The sequence below is a fragment of the Brienomyrus brachyistius genome, chromosome 6 (assembly GCF_023856365.1).
Source record: "Brienomyrus brachyistius isolate T26 chromosome 6, BBRACH_0.4, whole genome shotgun sequence".
Taxonomy (NCBI): Eukaryota; Metazoa; Chordata; class Actinopteri; order Osteoglossiformes; family Mormyridae; genus Brienomyrus; species Brienomyrus brachyistius.
In genome coordinates this window covers 7,041,832-7,059,850 of record NC_064538.1, presented here as the reverse complement: position 1 = coordinate 7,059,850, position 18,019 = coordinate 7,041,832, and the positions used below count along the sequence as shown (strand labels likewise).

The following is an 18,019-nucleotide window of genomic DNA, read 5'->3' as shown; positions in this document are numbered from 1 at the left end:
CGTACGCATGGTGCGGTCACCCCATCTTTGTACCATACGCATAGTGCGGTCACCCCATCTTCCTTTGTACCGTACGCATGGTGCGGTCACCCCTTCTTCCCGTTGACTGTGCACATGGTGCGCTCACCACTCTCGTCAGCAGGGGCATCAGCAGCCTGTAACACAGAAGGATGTTCTCAGGAGCCCGTTTCCAAACACATTTTTCATAGACCGTGTTGTAAATCGGAAAAAAACACGGTGTTCCTATGTACGGTTCAGGGGCGTAATTTCGGAATGCTGTCCGTCTGGTTGCGCTGCTCCAACCGCTTGGCAGCGCTCCCTCTGTGGGAACTGGGCTGGCGCTACCAAAGATTTACGTCCTGACTGTGCCCTACAGCTAATCCGCACGTGTATCGGATTGCCGTCTGCCTGATGACAAGGCCGCGGGGCCGGGCACGGCACAGCTGTTCTGGAGAATCCAGGGGTGGTGCTGAGTCAGGATTCGGGAACAGGGATCCTGTTTGATGTCCTTATGTCTCTTTTCTCTGGGGGGTTGAGAGTCCTTCAGAATGTGCTGCAGCCAAAACTTTCTGGCCCATGTAACACGTTGGCCATGAAAAGCGGTTGGTCCCAGAAGTGACCAGTGATGAACGCCAAATAAGATTTTTTTGTCTTTGAAGCCTTCCTCCCACCCATATGGTTGCTACTGGATGCATTAGATGACGTGAGGTGCTGGCATTTTTTGGAGGGGGAAGGGGGTAACCCAGGTTATTATTGGGTCACTCGCCGTGATGTAACCCAGGTTATTATTGGGTCACTCGCCGTGATGTAACCCGGGTTATTACTGGGACACTTGCCGTGATGTAACCCGGGTTATTACTGGGTCACTTGCTGTATCTGCTGGCATGAAGCTGATCCACTCACTGTCAGGGGCGTCCTGCCTACAGCAGCAGGGTGATGATGCTCACAGTTCTTCGGTGCCTTGCATAATCCCTGAACTGGGGTAAAAGGTGTCAAGCATGTGGCTAGTTACAGGTTAACTACAGTGTTCAGCCACTTAGTGACAGTTTAACACGAAAGCTTAACTTTTTAGCACAACAACAAAAATATTTTTCCTGTTGCTTCACATCGCCTTTGGCAGACATGAATAGCTTGAGAGCTGCAACTAAGGTATAAGGTGTTTAAGTGGAAACCGGTTCCCATTTTGAACAGAAAATGAAGCAACCCCCCACCAGAGCTCTTTATCCGTTGGAGGTGTGCTCTGGCAGACGGAGTCACCTGGATGAGGAGGCTTGTTTGTGCAGGTATCCTCCCCGCCCACAGGGAGCTGCTGGGGAACTTGGGGCGAGGGCGCCAGTGCTGGGGGAGCAGCTGTATTCAGAGTGCCCCCTACCCCCCTGGAGATGTGGACGAGACGGGAAGGAGTGAGTGAGCCTCCGGAGGACCTCCCCAAACACAACAGCCCACTGCAGCACTCAGGATAACCTCGTCCCCCCTCCCCCAGCCATCCATAGACGGTTTACCACATAGACACACGCAACCAAGGAACAAATAACCGTTGTGTTTTTATCCTAACATACCTTTTCCCATTTAGTTTATTTCGTGGGATTTTCTGTTTTTTCATTTCAGCGCTACGTAAATGAAAAGTTTAAGATGAAGTGCATAGGATCCATCCTGTTTTTGGCCATTACCATGGCAGCAGCAAAGCAGAAGAACAGCCCCGGGAGGGAATTCACTGCCATTAAATTGCCAGGAAGGAAGGAAGGACGTTTTGAAGTTTCTTTTGCCCTCGGTTGCTGTGTGAACCTATTAACTGATAGGGGTTTCATAACAATATCAGCATTTGCTTAGCATGCTGGTCAAAAAAGGAAACATTTTGCATCTTCTCCCCGTGTTCTCGTGGGGTTTCTTCCTGGTTCTCCAGATTCCCTCTACAGTCCAAAAACATGCCGAGGTTAATTGGAGTTGCCAAATTGTCCGTAGGTGTGTGAATAGGGTGTGTGGCCTGATTGGTCCTGGGTTATTTCCTGCTTGCACCCCTGGTTTGGACCCCCGTGACCCTGCATAGGATGAGCATTCCTAATGAGACCTTTTTGGCATCCATGGTTGTGCATGGATGTGAACTCTGTGCTCACAGGATGGCCATGAACACAGCCATCGTGATCGATAGGAGTCATCACACGTGGTCGAAACAAGGGACAGCGCCCTCTTTCTATGGAAGCTGGCATTGCTGTCATGCAAGCTAAAGGCTGCCTATTATGGCCCATTGTGTGGTAGCGGGTGGGGTTGGGGAGAGGGGCTGATAATGGCGGTGACCATGCTCCCCCTCCATGGGGGCTCTTACTCAGGTTCTGCCATGCACGGTGATCTTAAAGCTGCCAGTAAACTGGACCCCCCATGCTCCTAGTTCCTTTGATCTGTTATTTGTTCCTTCATAGCATTGTCCCTTTTAAAATCAGTTCCGGCCAATGGTCATTGAAAGAGGACTGATGCTTGTCAGGATGATGGCCGGCATAAGCGAATAATGATGGCAGCGTTGAGGCTTATACCCCTGGGACGACTACAGCCTCCGAGGACCTGCTGAGCCACAGGAGGGCTTGCTGGCAATCACTATTATCTTCTCTGCACAGGAAGTACATTCACTCCCACTGGATTTCCCGTCATCCCAGACTGATGAGTGGGGTCAGTTACATTCCCAGACACACTGACACCCCACCATCCCTTAAACACAGAAACGTACAAGATTCCGAGCAAAACACAGAGCGATTCATCTGACACACAATTACACATCACGATGGGCAATGAAGGAATGCATCGTTTGTTTTGTTAAGTGGGAAGCGCAATGTTAATGTCGTAGGACGGAACGGGATGGAACGCTAATGAACGCAAAGTGAAAGTCAACATCATAACTCACAACCCTCCAGGGCGGTGGCAGTATGAACGGCAAGTGTCTGCGCAAGCCATGCTGATGACACAATGCAAATGAATGCAGAGATGTAGCAATCTGTCTGTGCAGCTGATGCACATTTGTTGTAGTGAGGCCCCACGCAGACAGATGCTTATGAGCGCCCAGGGGCATCTGCCCGACTGCGCAGCCGGTGTGTGTGTTTATGGTGGTGTGGCACAATGCAGATGTAGCTCGTTTGATTACAGACTCAACGCAGGGTGCTTGTTTGAGATTAATAACCCACACAGAGCTGCAATCTGGCACTGGGTATATCTGGATTTTGGCTGCATTGGTCCACTGTATCAATAGGGAGTTTATTACTGCAGTGTTTGTTGCAATGCTGCATCTGTAGTTGGGAGACCAGCTAGGAAAGCTGGATTGCTGATAGAAGAGGTGTTGGTGTGGCCAGCAGGTTAGCCCATCCTGTGGTCTCTGTGGATCCTAATGCCCCAGTGCAGTGACAGGGACACTGTACTGTAAACATAGCACCGTCCTTTGGATGAGACATAAAATGGAGCTCCTGACTGTCTGAGGTCATAAAAGATCTCTGGACATCTTTCAAAAGAGTAGGGTTGCTAACCCGGTACCCTGGCTAAACTGCCCACTGTGGCCCTTTAAAATCTGGCCTCCTAATTTTCCCCTGTGTCTAACTGGTGAATTCTGTCCTGCCCCTTCACCACCTTAGCTATTGTGTCGTGAATGTACTGGTGTAGAATGGCTGCTGTCATCCAGGTGGGGGCTACACAGCGGTGGCTGAAGTGGCTCCCCATTGGTTCTGTCAAGCGCTTAGCGTATCTTGAAAAGTGCTATATAAATGTAACACTGATTCACATTCATCCACCTTCCTAAACCGCTTGTCCAGCACAGCATTACAGTGGGCCTGGAGCCTACTCCAGGCAGGGCAGAAGCCACTTTCAACGGGATACCACTTCATCACAGGGAAATCAAACACATACAGTACACACTCTAAATAATGTGGAAGGGGTGGATAATTTAGGTCTAGGACATAAAAATTCAGAACAAGATTTTGTTTTAACCAACCAGTTGAGTTACAAAGAGTCACAGTCACAGAGTACTCAGATAGCTGGTTGAAGAAATCTTGGCCAGGATTTTAAATTTCTGAACTTGAAATATCCACCTCTGTATTGTTAGGGGGGCTAGTTCACCCAGCCACATGCTTTTTAGGACAAGAGCAGTGGGTGGAATCGCACATGCACAGAGAGATTTGAGAGCAGGAATCAAACCCACAAAGCTGCAGGTTTGAGGGCAGGGTGCAGCAGATTGAGCCATCATGCCCGTTGTTAGTCTGTCTATCACTTGATATTGCCTAGCTGTAGTCGGCTGTCACTTGAGGTCATGTCCGTCGCCCCCTGGAGTCCCTGCTACAGTACCAGTGGCAGGCTGCCTGCCGTCTCAGACACGCAGAACGGCACAGGCAGTGGAGCACCTTCACCTCCAGCAGCGCGGTGCTGTGTAACCCCTCAAGATACCTTCACTGTTGTTACCTACTCCTGCTGGTCCACCAGCCCTTCTGCTGGCTTCTTCATGTCCACAGACGCAAGATCTGACGAATGAACTTGGAAACTTAACCAGAAGTTTATGGACCTACTTAGCTGATGTTAGAAGAAAATAGTAGTAGTAGACTCCAGATTATTGCAATGTATGTTGGGTAGTACATTGATTCCAATTTTGTTTCTAAGAGGTGGAAATTGAACTAAAACCTACACTTATCCATCTTCCAGCCCTTTGTCCGATGCAGGGTCACAGTGACCCCAGTCTGTCGCGGACAGCTGCAGCTGTACCTCCTATCCTGTTTGTTCCACTTCTGTCACAAATTGCACAGGACAAATCACAGGAAATACTCTCCACTGCCGCATATTAACGGAGGAGATGCATTCATTGCATACATTAATCATGCCCGGGGAGCTTTATCTCACCTTGTGCTGAGAGCAGAATAGAAAAGTGCTGTGCTTCACACTTGAGGGGATTTTAACCCATCACCCTGTCCATGCATATTTAAGAAAGACCTACTTCCAATTCTGGGGAACATCTCTTACCTTCCGTTCAGTCACGATAAGAGAGTTCCAGATAAGGCCCTCCCTATAGATTCAGCGTAGGTGTGTGTGTGCGTGTTGGGGTGTCCATGGGTGTCCTGTTCATCTTTTGTCCTTTTGACTTATTCTCCAGGGGCCCCTTCAGTGACTCTGTTTCATTCCAAACAGCCAGGAATATTGCCGCTATGGCCGCATCCTGACCGATTTGCCGACTGAAGGTCATGGTGTGATGTATGTTTAATGCTTCCCTCACAAAGCGGACTGATTCACAATGCGAGGCTTCCCTGGGGCCGGGTGAGATGATTTAGCATAGGCAGGTTTCCTCTGGGGGGTGGGGGTCCTCCAGCTGCCGGAGAATAAGCCGTCACTGTCGAGACCGAGGTGCTTCAATCTTATCAGCCAAAAACATTTTTTTGTGCTTTTTAACTGGCATGTTAACAGAAAAACAGTAATCCTGACCTGCAGTAAATGTTAACTGGAGGCTAAACTCGAGTACTGGGGGGTGTGGGTAGCATGGGGGGTTTTATGGACTGGGTTATGAGTGGTGCTGCTCTCTTATTGACTGACTTATGTAAGCAGAGTGGTAATTAAGTGTGAGTCTGGCTGTCATGGCTTGGGGTCATGCTCTGTTTACGGTGCTGTGCTCTCTTCAGCCGCGCCCGGGGTCAGCCGGCTGAGATCCGATGTGATGCGGGATGGTTACGGTCCCAGACACGTCGCTCACGGGTCACTTCCTCCGTAAGGAAATAGGTGACGGCACTCAGGGTACGGAGGAAGCTGTCAGTGGGGGGCAGGGAGTGGGTGTTACACATCTGTCATCACGCTGTTGGTGCTGGTGTACATCTGCGAGGTGACAAACCAGGGCAGGAAGCCCGCTGACTGTGGAATGAAGAGAGGAGACGCAAAGCTAAACACAGGCCGGGCCGGGCTGGACCGGGGCTCAGTAGGTCAACCCAGTGCGTGCTTGTTTGTCATTGAGTTGAAACACACTAACCATTTTTTTCCGGTTTCCTTTCAGATCTCAGTGATTGTTCCCTGTAAACAGAGCAGCACTGAAGCCTGAGTCATCACTTACAGTAAGGTATGATCCGTACTCTGCTCTTTTCGGGGAAGAAGGAAAGGATATTGGGTCCTAAATAAACCAACTGCGGTCAATTTCTATAGCACCTGTTGTCACATTTCTGGAAAATTCTATGTTCTGCACTAGAAGGCTTCTACGATATGAGGCATCCAAGGGGGTGGGGGAGGGGTGACATTTGGAGTTGGCCCCGCCATGTTGAGGCTCTGTTGCCCCCGCTTGGGGTATCATGGATGGTGGCGGCCATCTGCATGCGATGGTTCCCTCCAGGCCGCTTCTGAGGCCCCATGTGACATGTGACTAGTGCGGCCCCTCACTTTCAAAGCGACAAGGACAGGTGACACAGGAGGTAGGGCGTTTCCAGCATAACCTGTGGTGGGAGTCGCCCTTTTATTTCAGAAATGTTGGTTCTCAATTTCTGAATTATTTAGAACGGCAGCGTTTCATGGGGATGTAAATGCTTTTTTCTTCAATGCAGTTGTGGTGAAATGTCGCTGTCATATTACCCAATTTACAATGTATGAGACCTCAGTAAAGCGTGGGCCATCGGCTACGTGCTGAAATTCTTTGTTTTAATCGAGGACTAATGGAAGGATGGAAGGAAGAGAATAAAGCAGGCAGGGCGAGAAGAAGCTGGGAAAAATCAATGGTGTGATGAGTGTGGTTCACATAAAAGGAATCTAAAGGAAACTCTGCAGCAGGGGAATACTTCCAAGCAAATGCAGTGTGTGTGTGTGTGTGTGTGTGTGTGTCTGTTTTATATTTTAGTTTATAGTTGACTCTTCACATGCTTGTGCTTGTGATGGTCCAACATCCAAGGCGACTCCTTCCTGGCAAGAGCTCCAGGATGCACCATCATACTGTCCCGGAAAATGGACAGATATTTTTGGCATTTGCGTTATTTTAGTGCACTCTCTTTCATAACAGAATTTTGCTGTTTTTAATAACTCTTTTCCTTATTGGGTTTAGATTTTTAAGAATATTTACTTCATAGGTACATACACACTACATGGTCCCATACACTCTGTCACACAAATGGTCCCCAGTTCCTTGACTTGTTTTTCTCTGCATTGCACAATGACCTGGCTCACAGCTGCATGCCTGCAAGTGTTTGTGTATGTGTGCGCGTATGTGTGCGTGTGTGTGTGTATGTGTGCGTATGTGTATGCAATCGGTGTACTTGGGTGTTAGGCTGTGTATCTGTGGCATGGCTGCCTGTTGTCACAGAAACATCCCAGAGCATGAGGGACATGGCCTGCAGGCTCACCCCCCCCCTCGGCCCCTCCCTCCTTGCTGGCTGCAGGTGGAGCTCTCTTCTCTGGTACCTCTCCTGGCTCAAAGCAAGGTGCCTGGGGCTGTGCTATCTCCAGGGGCATGGAGTGTGGGGGGGGGGGGGGGAAGGCAGTGATTCCTGTGGGGCATCAGCTGCTCCTGCCAGCATCTTTGCACACTTTTGGTTTGGAGAGCTCTGTGATGTGATGGCATTTCCTTCCTTTAAATAGAGACCCAGCAATACATTTAACACACCCATTTAACAACCCGGTTCTAATTCAGACCGCTTGGACTGGCGGAGGGAGCGTAGCAGTGCTGCAGACATGGGGGGGGGCTGCCTACTCTCTGCCCACTGGAGTGTCAGCGCCCTGTGCCCCCCTCCAGAGATTAAAGGATAATATGTGCATTATTCTGGCAGCTCCCCCAGGGAATGAAAGTGAAGCGTGCGTTTGTTACAAGACGCATTACCCCCCCCCTCGCCCACCTATCCCCGCTCACGGGGGGAATATTAATGGCAGGCTCCCCAAATGCACGCAGCACTCAGACATACACGCACACTCTCACTGCAAACAGGTGCAGGGCTATACAAACACGAGCATGCAGCGCATTCGAAGATGAATATTCACACTGCCCTGCTACTCGTTTACATCCCAGGTGCTATAAAAAGAGGAGCAAAGACAGGCTAATGTCCGCGCATCTGAAGGCTCACGTCCATGCAGATGACAGGGAGTGAAATCCATAAAAACAGACCTTCTCTGTCCTGGTCTCTCTGCTGGGACCCCAGCCCATATCTTGGCCATATCGGCAGACGGTGCGCAGCAGCTCACTGGAGAGATTACAGTGGCAGCTGTAAACAGATGTTAGCATATGTACACCGCCACATGACCTCCCAGATACGCTAATTACCAGCATCAGCAGCGGTTGCACTCTCACTGTACTGGAACTGCTGAAAATTGGTGGGAAAATTGTGGCCATTTGTTTGATGTGAATTCACAAGGAACGTTTTAAACGTCTGAAAAAGGAGGCCTCCGATTACGTTACAGTTTGTTTACTGGATTTGTTAGTAGTGAGGTATGGGGGGGGGGGTACTCCCCAACATTATCCTGCACTTTAAATAACTTTCTTATGTCTTTATTAGGTTGAATGGTACAAAGTCGATGAAATTGCTTGCTGTTTGTTGCTATTATTTTTTTATAGTGGAGTGTGTCCCATTGTGTGCTCTCAGCTTCAGTGGGGATTTCTGCTCTAAGTGCTGGGATGTTGGGTGCATTACTGGGACACAGATTCGTTCGGGTTCCTGGCTTACTTCCATGGCTCTTTTGGCTTGTTCTGTTGCAGGGAAGTAAGAAATCAAACCTCAGGTTTTTGAAGAGGAGCTGCATGAAACATCTACTATTTGACTTATTATAAAATAGATCAGAAACCCTTCAATACTACAAAGTGTTAGTCCATGAAGAATTGTTGTTGGGTTTATCTGCTGCGTCATGTAAACATCATAATCCTTTTATCTGTTTGAACAGTGGTTGTCTAGTGGTCTGTTTCACTTGTGTCAGCTTTTAAAAAATTCACAATATATTGAAATTTCTTCTTTATTTGTTCACTTGCTCATTTTTTTTGTATAACTCTCGCCTGGCCTGAACGCGTATGATGCCAACATGTCGTCCAGTGATCTGCCCTCTGACTTGCTAAGCACCCGGCACTGATCTTCTGGATTTTGGTCTGACAACAGGATCGACGTTCTGTCAGTGAGCTGCCTATCTTACAGTAATCGTAACAACAACCATATTTGGCGTTCATAGTTACTTTTTAATGTGGTAAAAGTTTCTCTTGTATGTTTTTTTTGTCATATTTTTCACTTTTTTGAAACTGTTGTCAAACATAAACAAACCAGTACATCTGCCTTGTGTTTTAAATTTTTGATGTTTAAAATGGAAATTTTTCAGCAGTTTTGAGCCAATACAAACACCCCCCTCCAAACACAGGCATTTGGAGATGTATTTTGTTTTCTCATCTGCCCCTGGCTTCACTCTTCTCCTCAACTGAACTCGCGTTTGGTTTATCTTCTCAGTAGACCATGTTCACAGCCACTTTTGCGTTCGGCATCATCCCGCCAGAGAATAGCGTGACGATTCTGCTGGCTGCCTGCCCCCGCCTTCCCACGCCACTGTCACACAAGAGGCAAGTCGCGATGGAGGCTGTCTGCTGAGAGCGAGTCTAATCGATTTCTAACGCCCTGCACTCTCAGAATGGCCTGACTGCAGGAGATACCGGGCTCTGTCAATATCGGGCCGTGTGGCGCTCTAGGAATCACCCCGAGCTTCGCTGGGTCTCTGCCAGAGTGGCAGCGGTGCCAACCGATGGCCACACAGGCAAGGCATTGTGGGAAGCAAGACGTATTCCCCCCCCGCACATGATTTGCTTGGCAGAGGGGAGCTGGCTCCACATCTGTATGACGTGGAAGCATTTGCGGCATTTGGCAAAGTGGACAGTAGGAGATCAGGCACATTGGTGCCCTGATCCCATCACCCCGCCCACTACCCAACTCTGATGCCACTGTGCTAATTAAATACCAGTATGTCTGCAGCCCGATGATGTAGCACAGAGGTTCAGCTGCACCCTCCAAGCAAGCATCTCTCCACGTACAGAGCACACCAGAACATGGCTCTCCACGCCATTCTGCAGACCTGCAGTACTGTTCTGAACGTCCCCTCTCTGCTAGGCACCAAAAAGAAAAGAAAAGAATAGAAAAGAAAACAACAAACAAAAAGAGAAAAGGGTCCGCTGTGGCACAGTTTGTATTGGGGAGACGTTCAAACAGCTGGGTTCTCATGTTGGGGTAATTCTACATTCAGAGATACTGATAAGGTAATTGCCCTAATAGGTTTGCAGGGCAATTAGCAGCTATTCAAGGAGTAATGGCATGAGGAAGAGTACTGAGGGTTGGTAAATTCTGACCTTAAAACCTCAGCTTGTGCCGGAGGTCCTTGTGGGTTTGTAATTACGCCCCTGATCCCGCACTGTTTGCAGTCGCCTGCCATTTGGATCCAGAGGATGAAATAAACTGAAGTTTTAACAGGCAAGTTTTCTCACTCGTGTTAAATCATTAATCGCATGTGACATGATTCTTTCATTTAAATATAGTTACAATTGATAAAAACTGAATATATACTTGGTGCCTAGTGACTAAGGAGTATATATGCACACAGACACACACACACACACACACACACACACACACACACAACCACTGGTAGCCTGAGGGTTTCCACAGGGTCGGCTCTAACTATAGGCAGAATAGGCAGCTGCCTGGGGGCTCTGAATTACCCGCAATGCGGAGGAAGGGAAATGATCATTAATTTTCTTGGTAGGGGGGCCCCTGAGAAGATAGAGCGGGCCCTAGGATTCCATTTCCAGAACTGCTGCTGTACCTTTGCATGGGCCATTCGCATGCATTGGACTAATACTATAAATATTTAGCTAGTGTTACATAAAGTGTGTATAAGACAGAAATGTAAAACAAACTTCTAGTTTTGGCTAAAACAGACTACTTGACATACTGCACACAGTGTAAAAGTACAATTATGACAGATGAGTAGAACCCCCCCCCCCCCCCAGCACCACCTGTGACACCTGGGGTGCCTTTGTTCAGCTAATTTATTTAGCAAAGAAGCAATTTACTTCCCGATATATGAATCCCAGTAGTATGCAGAGCATATACTAGAAAGATCTGATCATTATCTTCTGTCAAGTTCAGCAGTGTAAGCTACTTTTTTGACGTGTTGAATGTATTGGTGGTTCTTCTTATTAGGGTGGTCTGACCCACATCATCCATTCATCACGCCAGCCACCCATCCGTCTTCCGTAAGCATATATCCGATACAGGATTGCTGGCAGGCGACACCCTGAGTGCCAGTCTGTCACAGGGCAAACGCTTCACGCTCCTTCCATCAAGGTACCAAGAGAGAGGCTTTACAGACACAGGATTCTAACCCGAGCCTGGAGGTGTGAGGTCCTCCTGTTTCCCATACAGCTGTTGGGCTTCCCATAAACACAGAATATTCCATTTTTAAGAATTGCACTTGCTATTACTGTCTTGGTTGCATTAGCTCTTTGGCGTCCGAGACAAAAATTCACAAGGCATTAAATTTGGTAATTAAATACTCTGTTGCTGTGGAAGGACGTGAGTGGTCCACAAAATGCAGATGCAGGAAGTGCGAATGAAGGCTGATCATCGTCTTGTTTGAATTCGACCTAATAAATGAACCGTTAAAGAACCATGGGGCCGGGGTTGCGGGGGCTGGTCACAGTAAGGGGGGGGGGGGGGGGGTACTGGAGAAGACCCTGAATGGGCTGAGGAAGGGAGAGAAACCATGAAAACAGCTGGAAAAATAGTTGGGAAGAGAAGGAGAGGAGAGATGGAAGGAGGAGATGCGAGAAAGGGAGAACTTGTGATTTGGATCTGCTGGAAGACTTACGTTTGATTCGGGCCGTAATTGCACTCGATTTTTATTCACCTCCGGGGGAGTATCTGGAAGGGCTCACTTAATCTCTGTGGTGTGCAGCTGTGGCGTGTGTGGATTAAAATGCTTCGTTTAAAGATGCCTGCGTTTTTACTGCACACGATGAAAATTGCCAGAGGCAATTAAAAAGGCTTTATAAAAATTATTTAGGAAAACTCGCGGTGGATCTGATATCTGGTGGTACAGGGTGAATTATGCTAATGTGCCAGTCAGTCATACTTAATCCTCAACTCAATCGTTTGCTGTAGGATCAGAGAAGCTGGCGGTGTCTGATGTTTGCGATTGTTTGTGTCACTGGGCTCCGTGTTGTTCAGCCTTCCTTATTGTAATCTTATCTGCGATGTGTTTCTCATGACCCCACGGAACTAAAACCTCAGCTGGCCACAGCGTCTAATCCTGCATGCATGCAGAACAATGGGTTCTTTAATGACAATGTTTCTCAGATCTCAAGGGTCCTGCTGGAGTTTTTATTAATGGCAGTACAAAGCCCAGTTGTGTGTCCAGCCATGTGTACTGTGCTTCCTATACATAGGCTTTAGGTTGCTTGCAAACCTGTAGTGTATAAACAGCTGGAAGATGGATGGACGGATGATAGATGGATGGATGGAGGTACCAAAAGGGCTACACTACACTATTGTTTTCCCTACTTCAATCATTCAGACTTGTGGTCTCAGGTCCAACCAACAAGCGTAGGTCACGGTCATAGGCACTAGGTCAGAGTAATCTGACCGAAGACAGAGACAAAAATCTCTTTCTGCCCTTATTGCGGGCGGCTGATCCACACCGTGGAGTACCGGGTCACTACATTCAGGGCCCAGAGAATGTGGGTCATTTAAAATCAGGCCAAAGCAGCCTAGATATTTACATATTCCAGGGGCTCAATATTTTCGTTCCTCCTCTGGCTCAGATTTTTACAGAAACGCTGTTATGGAAATGATAGCAGACACATGCCATTTGTTATCCATAAATACGTTTTTTCTCGTTTGCCCAGATGAATGATGTTTTCCTGTGCAATTGTACTGTTATTTTTAACGTGTTTCGCTTAGATCCTCTCTCCGGGTTTTCATTTGGGCTTCACATTTACAGCAGGCATCGCTGTCCAATCCACTCAAAGGTCGAGAGCTCAAGAGTGTACAGACACTGCGACTTCAGAGGAATGGCAGTAACTGAGATGCAAAGAAGGCACCGTACGTGCAAATCATCAAGAGCCGCTGTGCTACACATAATGAGGCGAGAGCCCACACAGCCAAAGTGCTGCACCATGACTTCTTATTTATTTTATTTTTTTTACAAAGGACTAAGTGAACTAATAGGTACAGCAATCTCAGCCCTAAACACTCAGATGGATGGGATGTACACCAAGCACACATACAGAGGTGTTGCGGTTACCCAACTGGGCACAAATCCAGCATATCGGGAATAAAATGCCGCCTGTGGTGTTTTAAGAGAATAGGACGTTGTGATATCATCACAGAAAAGGTCATATTTCATGTCAAAGTTAAAGATTCATGTTATTGCTGTTTGCTAAAGTAATCCCAGGAATACGGTGGATACCGCGCATTAATCCCTGCCTTTCCCCGACGCTCTGCGCTCCCCGCATTTTCATCCGCGCCGTTGTCCTTTCGGAGTGTCGGCGCCGTGCACCTTCTGGGGAGGGGGGTGGGGAGGTTTATTTGACGGGCAGACAGCCTCGGTTTCTCACCGATCTCATCAATCCAGTTGTCGGGGGATTGTCAGGGCCGAGGCTGAGATTAATTCCGTGCCCTCCCCCGAAAACCTCACCCCGCCTTTCTTGCTGCCGTCCGCCCGCATCAGCGTGATGCCGGCACGGCCAAATGCGACGTGGCGGCTCCTTCGGGCTAAATCTCCCGGCACGTCACTCTGGGACACGCAGACCTCCCAGGCTTCTAATCGCTTTTCTATTTAATACTGGCAATGGGGAATAAAATAACATTTTTTTCACTAAATGGGGATATTGATTTTAGAATAGGCAATAACTCCTTGTTATGTTTCCTCGTTTAAGTTGTGAGTGGGATATATCATCCACTACCTGCACCGTTCCGGCTGAAACACACGTACAAGATTCTTGGCTCATTTCGGAATAGCCTTGAGCCCCCTCCTCCGTTAGAGCTTACAGTGAAGTTAGCTAGAGGTGCGTGAGAGTTGTGCCTGCCCCCCCTCCCCCCGACGTGGGCTGGGGGAGCCTGTCTCTCTGCCTCTTATTACCGCCTGAAGCATCAGAGAATTTAGGCCTCTTTTGTTTCTCTACAATCTTTCTTTCTCTTTCTCTCTCTCCTTCTCTCCCCCTCCCTCATTTCCTTCAGCCATTCGCTCGCACACCCATCACAATCCCCCCGTGCTCTTATTTTCCCTGTCACCCCCTCTCTCATTTCCCGCCCCTTTCCTTGCCCATTACTGACTCTGTTGACCATGAGCCAGAACACAGTATAATTATAAATGCATCAGTCCTTATTTGCCTGGTAATGCTCTGCTCCCTGCAATCAGCCCCTCCGTTACCCACCTGCCCGCGGACGCTATCAGAGTTAAATGTGCCTATACAGTCACCTTTGGTGGGTAGGCGTGGTATGGCTCGGCTGCCACCGCAGTCTGCGTGACACAGGGCCACACTAATGAATGATGCGCGTGACGTCCGCCCTGCTAATCCCACCACCCGTCAGCTTGATGGTGATTTATGTGCTGTTGTGGTGTGGGGGAGGGGGGCGCTGACAGAGGTGCAGATGCTGCATGCTCGATCGCCCTGTACCACGTTTCCTGGGGAGCCTGGGAGCGGAGATCACATCGCATGTTGCTTCTGTGCAGTGAGGATGAAGAGCCCACAGCTGTCCACCGCCTGCCTCAGCCTCTCCCTCATGGTCACTTGATCTGTCCAGAGAGACAGATCACGCCCTTTAGGAGGCTGGAGCTCCAGGCCTGTGAATGTAACGATCGTCCAATGTTTACAATCCCCGCAGGAGGCGGCTTCAATGGCAACGTGACACGTTTCATTTTTCACCATTTCTTGTTTACCAAGACTTGACTAACTTAATTCACGGCATCAGCCAGGAAGACACGAAGTTAGAAAAGCCTTTATACGTCCAATGGGACGTTCCTTGAGGAGGTTCTCCTGGATGCCTGTGAGCTTGAGAGTAATGGCTTCCTCTGCCATCGATCAGCTGTCTCTGGGTGCAGAGGCAATGGTTCGGCGTGGAAGATTCCTTAGGGCACCTCGACTGCCACATCCGGTGACGGTAGGGCTGTCGAAGACTGAATGAGAGGTACGGAAAGGGATGGAGGGAGAGATGCCTGTGATTGTGCAGGCGGGGGTCTCTGGGGGCTTTTCCTTCCATCCAGAAGAATGATGTGCCACCACGTGAGAGAAGAGGGAGGCGGAGACTGCTGGAGGAGCAGGTGGGCAGATGGGTGAAATTGTACCTGAAAAGCACTGCGACAGCCATGTGGCTAGAATTAGAATTAGCTAATGCACCCCCCCACAAGAAAACTTTGCTCATAGCTGGGCAGAGTAGAGCAGGTCCCCCCCCCCCCCCATGTCCTCATACCCAGTCAGCTTTGCACTGGAGGCCACCCGCCTCTCTGATCACCAACACATTCAGGGCTGTTTGTTTGACGACAGCCACATATAAGATTCAAACATCCTCTGCTCCACACTATTAACCTCAGTCTGTTACATCGTAAAGTAGTACCACGGCCGCCACACCTGACCTCTCTCTGTTCCCACCCCCACCCCCCCATCTCCCTTCCTCTCCCCCCCCCCCTTGCATAAATCTGGCATATTTTATTAGGGCGGTAATTGGAAAGTGGCTGGCAGAACGCTGTGAGGAGGTCACAGCCACGCAGATTTGTTCGGCCTTGTACGTGATGGTGGAGCTGGTGTGTTTCTCTGCGTGTGGCATGAGAGAGACGTGATGGGTCAGGAGAGCTGGCCAGAGAGTTTCACCTCCCTCCGTAACCTAGCTGCTAGTTGCCGGTGGCGAACACAAATCTGTAGTTTTGCTGTAGGCACTTTGCTCTCCCTCACCGTCTCCTTCCCTCCCTCGCACTGTTTCTGTCACTCACTCTCATCTTTTCCCCTCTCTTTCCATTTCTCACTTGCATTGTCACATGCTCTGCCCTGCGTGATGAGTTGGCCAGTCGTCTCTCCGCACCTCTCCTGCCGGTGTACCACAGCTTTCTGCTGCTGACCTTCGTGTTTCAGCCGATCGTCTGTTTCAGTCGAATATCGATAAGCGTTTCGAGGCTCAGGATGGCAGCCCAGAGAGGAAGCATGCCTATGGGAATGCAGTGGAAGGGTTCTTATTAAAGCCTCCATCACTCGGGTGTCCTGACCTCGGTGAAGGTCAGGCTGCTTTTTGCTTTGCTAACATAAAATCTCCCTCTGCATTACCGCTGCCCGGGCAGGACATTGTATGAAAGACACTTCCCCAAAAGTTCAGAGTTCCCGCATGAAAAGGAGACGGGGCCGGTCTGGTCGTGGGGGGAGGGTCCCTCTGCCCCCATCCACCTTTGCTTTGTGGATGATGGTTAAAAAGTAGGGTGGGGGCCACAGAGCTAAAGCTGACCTCCTGAGCTAAAAGGGAGTCCTGGTACCAGCAAGGCAGAGGAGGAGACAGAGAGCAGGTAACTCAGACTGACATTTTTTAGTTTAAAGAAATCAAACAGGAGAAAGCTTGAATATTTGATCAAAGGAGCAGCATGGCAATCACTATGCGATGGGGTGGGGGGCTCAGGGGAGGAGGCCGTATCAGATGTCGATGTGAGAAGATACACATTTTTTTTTCTTTTTTTTTTTTTGGGGGGGGGGGGGGTTAGTTTAACAGCACCTCTCATTTATAAACTCCCCAAGCGAGTCGTGAAATATCAATGATTTAGCATCTGTTACACCCTCCAAAGCGAAGTGTCGCAGTGTGGTGATCCATCCTGGGGTGGGAGCCCTGCCTCATCAGCAGATATGGAGAGAGGTAGTGGGGAGGGGAGGGGGCAGAGAAATGATCCCGTCAGTGTACCACATGGTGGGAGGGGCAGGGGGGTAGGGAGGGAGGCTTAAATGAAGTAGCTCAGTAGCTTTATAAGATTTATAAGGGCTTGTGGATGTGGGTACCGCTGCTAGGCTCCCCTCATCTCCCCACATCTCCCCACATCTCCCCTCATCTCCCCACATCTCCCCTCATCTCCCCTCATCTCCCCTCGTCTCCCCTCATCTCCCCTCATCTCCCCTCGTCTCCCCTCATCTCCCCTCGTCTCCCCTCATCTCCCCTCGTCTCCCCTCATCTCCCCTCATCTCCCCTCGTCTCCCCTCATCTCCCCACATCTCCCCACATCTCCCCTCGTCTCCCCTCGTCTCCCCTCATCTCCCCTCGTCTCCCCTCATCTCCCCTCATCTCCCCTCGTCTCCCCACATCTCCCCTCATCTCCCCACATCTCCCCACATCTCCCCTCATCTCCCCTCGTCTCCCCTCGTCTCCCCTCATCTCCCCTCATCTCCCCTCGTCTCCCCTCGTCTCCCCTCGTCTCCCCTCATCTCCCCTCATCTCCCCTCATCTCCCCTCGTCTCCCCTCGTCTCCCCTCATCTCCCCTCGTCTCCCCTCATCTCCCCTCGTCTTCCCTCGTCTCCCCTCATCTCCCCTCATCTTCCCACGTCTCCCCACATCTCCCCTCGTCTTCCCACGTCTCCCCACATCTCCCCACCTCTCCCCATGCCCTTGGAATGGGGTGGATCAGGCTTAGGTCTGTTTTCAGTTCCTGAACGACAGGAGCATCACAGGCAGCACTCATAACCTCCTGCCCCCTACAGCTCCCCCCTCCATAAATCTGCCCCCCATTACAAGAGCTGTGGTCTAATCCAGGGTGCAGCATCAAAGGCTGGCACCCCCGTGACGAGCGCACCCATAATGGAATTGATTGGCTTATTCCTCTGTGCCACTAATTGCCCGTTTCTCACCAGGCTCCACTGTCAGGCAGTCAGCGGTCAGTCTCACGCTCTCTGCGGGCACTGCTGATGTGGGGGGGGGGGGGGGGGGGGGGTGAGGGGAGCAGAATAGCTGGGGGCGAGCCTTCCACCGAGCACGAGTGTACCTGGCCTTTGGGAGTCGTTTACCATCCTCCATCACCAGCTCCTCAGTGATTTGGGGGTCAGCTGGGTGGCACATGACT

At 49.7% G+C, this 18,019-nt stretch overlaps 2 protein-coding genes across 6 annotated transcripts in view; one reads left to right on the top strand and one right to left on the bottom strand.

The window, feature by feature from the left end:
- The window catches only part of sulf2b (sulfatase 2b), a 90,194-nt gene that overhangs the window by 27,357 nt on the left and 44,818 nt on the right, over positions 1 to 18,019 (top strand). For all 5 annotated transcript variants that reach the window (XM_049018506.1, XM_049018501.1, XM_049018503.1 and 2 more), the window contains exon 2: positions 5,999 to 6,061. The gene's annotated coding sequence lies outside the window, so the exon portion shown is untranslated. The remainder of the gene's footprint in view (positions 1 to 5,998; positions 6,062 to 18,019) is intronic.
- LOC125745529 (protein kinase C-binding protein 1-like) overlaps positions 1 to 18,019 on the bottom strand; it is a 311,418-nt gene that overhangs the window by 252,582 nt on the left and 40,817 nt on the right. The gene's annotated exons all lie outside the window — the stretch shown is intronic.